This window comes from Rhea americana, unplaced genomic scaffold, assembly GCF_003343005.1.
Source record: "Rhea americana isolate MKP2758 unplaced genomic scaffold, rheAme1 scaffold_154, whole genome shotgun sequence".
NCBI lineage: Eukaryota > Metazoa > Chordata > Aves > Rheiformes > Rheidae > Rhea > Rhea americana.
In genome coordinates, this window is record NW_028185639.1 from 28,567 (window position 1) to 38,167 (window position 9,601).

Here is a 9,601-nt window from a genome sequence, read left to right on the forward strand (position 1 = left end):
GCTTAATAGTAAATTTCACTGCAACGTGCCCAGAGGGATATGAAATAAAAGGTATTTAAAAATCTACCATGTTAGAAAAGTAAAATAATTTCAGCTAATGAGATTATCAGGGATAATCGGTTTACAAAAGCCCATTATGCAACAGATTCATTGACGTCTTAAAACAGAAAAGGAGAATCCTATTTATTTTTTGAAATRGGGTAGCATAAATTGGTTTTCGAGAGTGTAAAAGGCTGCTTTTCCCTCTTTTCCTTTCTTTTTTTTTTTTTAAAAAAAAATGTGACGATTTCCGTAGCCCCATCTGCTGTCCGTTGCTGGAAGCACCCGCGTGCAGATTTTGCAAAATMGGTGTTTGGCTCTGGAAAAGCGGCAAGGGGAAAAGAGTTGAGGYGGCGCCTCCGGCCGAGGCCTCCCCGTTGCACGAGGGTGCCCCGAAACGCCCATCTGCTCGCTTTCCCTGCGCGGTTTGGGGCCGCTTCCTCCTGTTTCTGGTCCCTGCTTTCATCCGGCRGGTTTCTCCGCAACTTTATTTTTATTTATTTATTTATTTACTGCATATGATTAACGTAGAACGAGTCCCTTTAGAGAGTAAATAGTGATCCGAAACAGCACAGTAAACAAATAATACGGGGAGAGTCTTGCAGCGTGTATATACATCRGTCCGTAAAATACACTCCGTGCATCCACATATTATCAGTGTGTAGGTTAGCTGAGGGGATTTACCTTCTTTTTAATATTTTTGAAGCCTGCTTTATGATCCCGTTGACCTGCTATTAGCAAAAGCTTAGCTTTCAACAAAGGTAATTAAATTATAAAATCACTGCTGCAATCATCAAACTACTCATAAAACGAGAAATGAAAAAAAAAAAAAATACCCTGAAATAAAAATCTTGCAGGCTTCTTCTCGTGTAATATTGCTCCCTGATGTTAATTACATTTAAATGGGAGAGTACTATTTTGGTATCATTCATACGCCTCCAAAAGTACTTTCCAGTTTATCATACCTGTCAACCCCAGTGCATCACAGGCTAATACTTTATTAAGAAAAAAATCATTAGGGAGCTGCTGATCCCATTTAAGTACATTGGGCAGAATGTAAGACTAATTAAAAAGCATATTTTTACATTATTAATTTCTGAGTTTCACACTTAATGAATGTGAAATGACAGGGCTACTATTTTTATATTCAGGCTCTCTGGGCTCTTCAGCCAGGGGAATTAAATTCTGGGGATTTTTGCAAAGATGCTTCTTGGGAGATTTGTTTTCAAGAACAGCTAAGCTTTTTTGGCTGTGCCTTTTTCTGGGAAATTATACCAAAGCATATTACAGCCACTTAAAAAGAGTAGTTAAATAGATGTTGTGTTGGATTTTTTTTTTCATCACACTGCTATAAAAGTATTTTAGATGAGGTATAAAATATGGTTTTTAAATGATATTATGATTTGCAAACACTAAAAAATAATTGCGGTGGAGTTGAGAGAGAGCGAAAGCATCTAATCTTTATTGTGTAAGACAATGCGATAAAATATTTTACAGCCAAAAGCTCATTTTGCATCTGGAAAATTGTGTAAACTGATGGGGGGAAAAAAATCTCATTAAAACTAAAGGTTATTTTTGATATTCTTCAAACAAAGCAACACGCTATTCCCGCATTTTGCCCGCCCGGATTTATTAAATTAGACGATTGTGCGGACGCCGAGCGTCCCGCTTAAATAAAGACATAAAGCGACGGAGATCCTGCGATTAGGTGGGTTAACGGGAATTTACGCCAGCTTTCAGAGGCTAACGGAGCTCCGAGACGGCGCTAGCGGCTGGGCTGCTGCTTGCGCTCGCCGCTGCGGCGCTTCCAACTTTGCCGGGTGGGCAGGGTCGGAAATCCTCGGGTTTTTTACCCCTTCTTTTCTCCTGCTTTTTTTTTTTTTTTTTTTTTTTTTTTTTTTTGCTTTTTTCTTTCCTCCCTCCAAACGTGCCTACAATTACGGCTCTGTGTTTTTATTGTCTTCCTGCTAACCCCAAAACTCGCACCGGAGGCCGAGCTCGGCGGCCGAGGCTCTCCTCGTGCAAATCCTAGGAAATCACGGCCGCACAAACCGCGCGGCTTCGTAAAGGGGGCTGGAGCGCCTCCAACGCGAATTAATCGGGATAAAGTCGCTCGATGTCCAACACGGCCGCAGTTTATTTTCTTAAAGTATTAATTTGTCAGCAGCCTGCCCGGCCTGACCTGCGCCTCGTCGCACCGGGATCGTGTCTGGTTTTTCACGCGCGAAAAGTCGAGCGCCTGCAACRTGAGTGCGGACCCCTGCCCGAATATCGGTCTCCTCCTCGCCGGCCCGTTCTTCACGCGCCCCCCCAAACAAGCCGGCCGCTCTTCCCGCTCTACTGCTCGGCGTGTGCCTCGCGCGCGGTTTTATTATGCCAGAGCGCGGCCRTTGCCAAGTATTAATCAATATATTATGCTGCTCAGTTGGGCAAGCTGTACGAAAACATAGTGCCCCTAGGGTTAATACAGTCAAGAACTAGAAAAGTGTTTCAGACATGTACACAACATGTGGTTTACTATTATCATTAAATGAGGTGAACTGGGACTCTATACATATGGATTTTGAATTGCATAAATTTTGATTGATATCATTTGAAGACTGAGACCCTGAAAGGCTAGATTTTGTGAAAGACGATACACAGGCCAGCTATTACCACATACAATAATACCAGGAAAAATATCTGAAATGAGCAAGGCAGCTGGCTTTTAAATAGCTAAAACATAACATCAATACTTATTTTGAATAATGGAAAAAAGAGGTAAAAGATGTTGACCTCTGCCTGACAATAACATGTTCCAAAAGTAGAACTGGTCCCAGGAGAAAACCCCCCGCTCAACAGTAGCGACTAAGAAATTTTTTTCCCCCTTCTTTCGCTCTCTTTCTTTCTCTCTTTTTTTCTCTTTTCTTCCCTTTTCTGTTTTTGCTTTTTTTTGTCCCGCTTTGTTTTTCCTTCCCCTTTCTTTTTTTTCCCCGTTTTTCCCTTTTTTTTTCTTTTTCTTTCCCCCTCGCATGTGGCGCACGTGGGAGGAAGGAAACGGGTCTTTTCCAAGCCAGGAGCGGCAAAAGTTCCCGCGGGAACGCCGCGCCGGCGCCCAGGCCGCCGGTCGGGGGCCCGGCCCGCGCTGGCGAGTTTATGATGCCCGTTTGCACCCCGCCGGCTATTAAAATCGCCCCCCCGGCCGTGGCAGAGCCTCGGGAGGCGCTTTGAGCCGCTGCCCCGGCCGAACGCGGCTCTGCTCCCCGCTGCGCGCGGCTCCCAGCCCCGAAGCGCGAAGGTGGCCGAGCAGGCAAAACTAGTTTTTTTGGCTCGGGGTCCGCAGCGCGGGTTATTTACGCGGGTATTTCTTTCCGTTTGGGCGGTTTGGGGTTTTCCCCCCCCTCTCTTTTTGTGCGTGCATGTGGCGGGGTTGGTGGGGGGGGGGGTCGGTCCGGAGGGTTTCCGAGCGGTCGGAGCTTCGCGTTTTCCGGTAGGCGTTATTGGGTAGCAATCGGTGCAAACGCTATGGAGGGGGAAAGGCACATAAATCAAGAAATAAAATAAAAAAAAAATAGTTTCTGCACATTTTCAAAAAACACGTTGTGCTCTCTGAGGTCCTTTTCATTTTAACCAAATCAGGGGGAACTTGTCCTCGCAGCGGCAAGGCAGATGGAACAATAAATCACAGGAACCATTGACTGCCTGCAGTGTACTCTCCGCAGCTGTCACTTTTTTGTCTCTTTGGTTTTAGCTGACATGGTTTGAGGTCCACTGTGAACCAATCTGGACTTTTTTTTTTACCGTCATATCCATCAAAACGACCAGTAGCCATCAACCTACTGCAGCGATCGATTCGTTTGCTTATTCTCACGCATAAGCCAATACTCAGCACACTAGGTGAGGCTTGGGAGAAGCACCTCATTTTAGCTTTCCCCCCCCTTCTTTCTTTCTTTCCTTTTTTTTTTCTTCCTCCCTTTTGCCTCCAGCTACAGCTGTGATTTTCTGAGCAGTCTTGGCTAACGTTATTAAAGTTGCATCACGATAGCTGTAGAGCAGAGCGGCTCGCGGTCTCCACGCGCAACGGCAGCCGGATAAGAACAGCCGTGGGTTTCGCTGTTGTTGTCAGTGTTGCTTTTCAGGTGTGCCGAGACGCTTGCTAAGCTCCGAGTTCCCAACTCGTTGCTTATTTTGCAAAGTAAACAAGCAAATGTTATGTGCATAACCTTAGCTGTCTCGGGAAAGGTCAGCGCGCGGGTGCCGATTTCTTCTCCTGCCTTTTGGTGGCACTCTGATGCCAGCGATTACTTCTGGCGCGTTTGGGAAACAAGACGTCCTTTCTTAACAAAAGACTCAATCTACAAAGGCTGCAAAACAAAAATTGATTAAATCCGCACCGCTGTAGGAAAGTTTGCTCGGGTGCGTCCAAGAGCCCCGGCAGCCCCTCGACCGCGGGTCGCCGCCTGGATGGGGGGTCCGCTCCGCRGGCGACCGGTACGGAGCCTCCTCCGGAGGTACAGCCGCACGCACGCACCGTGCCCCCGCAGCTGGACGGCCCCGCTAGCCCCGTTGTCACCCCAAACCCGGCTAACGACCCTCCACGGCTTATAAAAGCGCGGTGCGGCACAGAGCTCAGCAGCTTGAGCCCCAATTTTAAAGAGCGATTATTTTATTTTATTTTTTTTGTAGTGGAAGCGGAAGCAAGGTGTGGTATGGACAATGCAATTTCTTTCTTTTTATTTATTTTTTTTTGTAACACCATCAAAAAATACCTGCTTGCTTTAAAAGCCTTCGGTTAGGTCAAGTTAAATTTATTATATATAATTTTTTTTATAGCTGAACTCCATGATTTTGACTTGAGGTGACAGCTGAAAAGCACCAGAAACCTTTGGAATTTCAGATCTATGTATTACTATAAAAGAAGAAAATAAAGTCCCACTAGTAGAAGGTAGGTAACTGCATTTACCAAACACRTACAGTTTAAAAAACGCAAACCCTCAAACATTTACGTTAAAAAAGTCAAGTAAGCAGAASTTTCCTTTGTATCTATTGAACGAACGACACCAGGATTTGTAATAAAACCCCGGTTATGAGACACAGGGTCCTTCTTGTTCGCCAGGATCTTTCAGCAGAATATTGAAATATTGCCGTATTGTGGAGAAGTTATTTAAGGCCCCGCGAGCAGCTGATGCGCAGGCAGATTGCGCCGGGGTTGTTTTCCTCCTTACTGGCCTTGCAAGGGTGCGTGTCCTGCGCATATTCCATTTTTAAACGTTGAAATAACGAACGAACTAGAGGCAAAGCCAGCCCTGCCTCGTGATGAATTGCAAGGAGCGTGACCAGTAATCCGGCCACTTAGCTTAAAAATCCCGTGGAAGTGCTAGACCAGCCCCGACACGAGGGAACGCGCGCCGTGGCGGCGCTGCCGGCGAGGGGGGACCGTCACGAAAAAAAAAAAAGCCATCTGTCCGCGGGCAGCCCGGGAAGCCCGCGTCCACCCGGGCAGCCGCTGCGCGTTCGGCCGCGCTGCTCCCGGGCCGGGTATTGTTTAAACACGCGAAGCACCGAATAAATCAGAGCAGAGCGGCGACGGCGGGCCCGATCCTGCTCCCGGCTGCAGGGAAATTGTTGCTACCCGCCGAGGGTCGGCGCGGTTTAGCCTGTGGCTTTGCAGACGCCCTTTTTGCACCGCTGTTAACGCTGCGGCACGCGCTCCGCGCCTTAAATATACCTTTAAAAACGCCTCGCGCTGGGGACCTGCCAGGCACGAGCAGCTCCCGTCAGGGGAGACTCTGCAAACCCGGAGCCCCGCGCTACAGCTGCCGCTCAGAAAAATTCCCGTGGATGTGGGCCAGAGTTTTGGCTGAGCAAGGGTAAGGGGGGGCTCTGTGGTGAAACGCACAGAAATAAGGAATTTTGCAACAATTTCTGTGCCAGCAACATATTTTATATRTACATATATACGTAAAATAAATATATACATTTAAGTTGCATAGAAGAATACACRAATATATATTAAAATATGTAGCTATGCCAATGAGCTATCAGCTACACGCGAAAGGGAGGCCGCTAGCTCTGCAGCCCTTTCTCTCCCGATGAATTCCGGCACGGAGACCAGCGAGCAGCTTTGTTAGAAGGGGCAGTCATTAATATGCCTAACGGTGACTTTTCTCCCGTTCCTACCAAATGGCGTGCGATACAACTCCACGTTAAAAACAGGAAGCCGTTCCGCGTGTTTTCTGATTAGCCTTTCATGGAAATCCTGCCCGCCGCAGGTACGTGGCGGACCGAACGAAAGGGAAGAAAACGCCCYACGCGGCCGTGAAACTTTGTTAAGCGGCCGAGAGGCAGGTAGCGGGGCTGATCAGCGCCCGCCGCCGCGCTGGAGGAGGGAGGGTTTAGGGTCTGCCCTGACGCTGCGGCAGCACATCGCTCCAGCTGCATTCCCAGCTGACTGGAGTCTGTTTGATGAGTAATTAAGAGACCTTCTCTTTAGTTTGTTTGACATATTTTGCAAAACATGTAAATCTGTTAAAAAAATCGCTTGTTCATTTAAAAGACACAGTTCCTAAATGAAGCATGGTATCTGCTAAACGGATATAATTTTAGGGATTTTTTTTTTTTCATGGCAACTTCAAACACAATAGCCTCTCTTTCACTTAAAAAGGATTTTTTTTTTTCTTTCTGTTGGGAGATAATTATTCCGTTGCTGCGTAGGTGCAGCTTCACCCGGAGCTCATGTGCAGCAAACCTCCGTCACACCCGCAGAGAAACACGTCCGGGCGCTCGCACACACACACGTGCGTGCCCGCGTTTGCCTGCGCTTTACCCGCGCCCGCGAAACGCCGGCTCGCGAACTGCTTGATGCAAAGCAACAGCCGGAGCCCGCACAAAAGACCGCTCTCCGCACGCGGCGGGCGGCCGCGCCGCGCTCGCCGGTACGAAACCTCCAGYGGAGAAACCTCGCAGAAAGTGTTCGACAGCCCTCGACTGTTGCAGCACCCTTCTGCTGCCGTTGTGAAACACGCTTTGAAGCTCATCTGCTACTTCAGATTATGTGCGTTAGGCTGTTCATTTAACTTTCATTCAACTTTCCCGGCTACCGCAGCCGCGTGGAATGAAAGGGGTTGATTTTGCTCGGTTTAATGCTGTTTGGAGAGGGTTTTTTTTTTAAGGTAAACAGATTTTTCTTTATTAAGCTCGTCGGTCGTGAAAAATACAAGCGATGCCTCCCGGTACCCTTAATGTCAGTCAAAATTGCTACTTGCAGTATTTAAAAATGTAAATACGGTTTTTGTTTTTTTATGCCATGTAGGAATTGGGGCGTTTCTAGCAAGGTAACCCTGCTAGCCCAAAGGTTAAAACTGCCCCCCGAAAAGCAATGCCGTAATAAGGACGTGTTTGACTAGCTCAAAATCCCTCTGTACTTTGAGGATGCAAGCGCAGGGATGATTTAAAAGTACCGCACTTTTGCAGTCAGCCGTGCTCATGCCTTCGGGCTGAGCATTTTGTGCGGCTTTCCCCCCCCCCTTCCTTTTCTTTCTCTAGCAGTTGCTAATTTGGGGCAGCCTCGCCGCCGTCCGCGCTGCTCCGCGCCGCCCCGCTCGCCCGCCGCAGCCTCGCCGCCGGGCTCTTCAGCCGCTCGCAAATTATACGAAAGGCTGCGCTGAACTCGGAGCCGGGCTGCCGCTCTCGCGCGGGGCTTTCAGCTGCGCCGCCTTCTCGCGGGGCGTTTCGGGGGCCTGTAATTGCGGCTCCTTCCAGCGCAGCTTAAGCTGCCGATACCAACTCCATTTGAATATCATAAGCCGTCCCTTGCTCTGAGCAAAACAAAAACATGTCAGTTGCCCAGGTGACATTTTGTAGCAAACAAGGAAATCGCAACTCCAGGAAGTGTTGTATTTTATGCCAACAACAATATGACAGTTTTCTCTGTAAAGAAAACATGACACTTTTCCAAATATCAGAGGATGCCTCCGCTGCTCAGGGGATTCCTGTACTGTCACTGAAATGGAAGGTCACAGGCTGGTTTCATGATTTCTGTAGTTTCGAAATGTTGTGCCGGAGCGCCTGCACGCTAAGTGCTGTAGGCTAAGGGAAATCGCTGCCTTCATCTCCGCCAGAAGTGACAGGGAGAAAAAGGTCCTGCTTTGACAGCAGCAACCTCCGGGTCTAGAGGTGCTGCCCCAAGCAGCGCGGCGGCGAAACCGAGCCCGCGCGCCGGCCGGCCGGGCGAGCGAGCAGGGCGCTGCCAGCCCCAGCCTCCCTCCCGGCCGGCGCCGGGGAGTTCCCGCGAGCCGTCGCCCCGCGGGCGCAGGCTCGGGGAGGGCAGGAGCCTTCCTGCTCCGCCGAGTCCGAACCGAAAGCACCAGGATCAAAACACATTTGTTTCCAGCCTTCTTCCCTTTTTTAATTTTTTTTTTGTTCTTTCCCCCTTAAAAAAGCACACCTTAGCCTATAGATTATATACTTCCTGCTGCCCCTTTTATAAGCAATAAGGATTTAATAACTGAGGGCAACTCTATAGTAATATTTATATGGGTCAAGTGGCTTAAAAGTATGCAATAAATGTAAAGTTATGAACCACATTGCCCCTTTTTAAATAACGCGGCCAGCACCRAGATATTATGTTTCATATTCTGGAAAAAGGTGTTTTAGCCGAGGCTTTAGGAGCGCAACAGACATGAAAAGTTATACTGATCCCATAATAAAGTCACTGCCTGCTTAATATGGTGTGTTATGTAGAGCTCCAGATCTTAATAGCAGACCACAGCAAGAACGTCCCAGATGATATCAACAAAACCTTGGCTTTCTCATTAGCAATCAGCAAATTCTCCTGGTGTCTGCTAGTTTCAAATAAGGGCAAGTGCCTCTATTCCTCGTGCGAAGCCCAATAGGATAATAGAAATAATGTAGTCTAATCAGCGGCGAACACACGAGATCCCACGTTCATAACGGGCTGCAGCGCGTTTGGTGACTACCGTTCAGCGGCTTTTARGAGGTTCTGCAGTCCTGAATAGCAGGCTGGGGGTGGGCAGCAGGGAAAGCCGCGCTTCTGCTTTGTGCCGCTCGTCGGGGATCTCCGCCGTGGCCGCTTTGTGCCAGAACATCGAGCGGTGTACGAACCCCCTTGATTTTGCAAGGATGCTGGTTTAAAAAAAAAAAAAGGAAAGAAAAAGAAAAGAAAAGATTATATAATTATTGCTCTGACCATAGGGAGGAGAAGCGTTGCGTGTGGTTTTTGTGTCAGCGTATACATGTCGGGGGGGGGGTAAGGGGGAAGACAGCAGGTTGGTTTGATTTGGTCTCATCAAGCTGTCTACTTCTTTTATAAATCAAATCAAATATTTGTCATCACGGTGCAAATGACCATTCCTTTGTTGCCTGTCGCGTTGCTAATATCACCACACCGTCTGCACCTGATCTGCTACCTGCCTTTTCCTTTCCTTTCCTTTCTTTTTCTTTTCTTTTTTTCTTTTCTTTTTTCTTTTTTTTTCTTTTTCTTTTTCTTTTTCTTTTTCTTTTTCTTTTTCTTTTTCTTTTTCTTTTTCTTTTTCTTTTTCTTTTTCTTTTTCTTTTTCTTTTT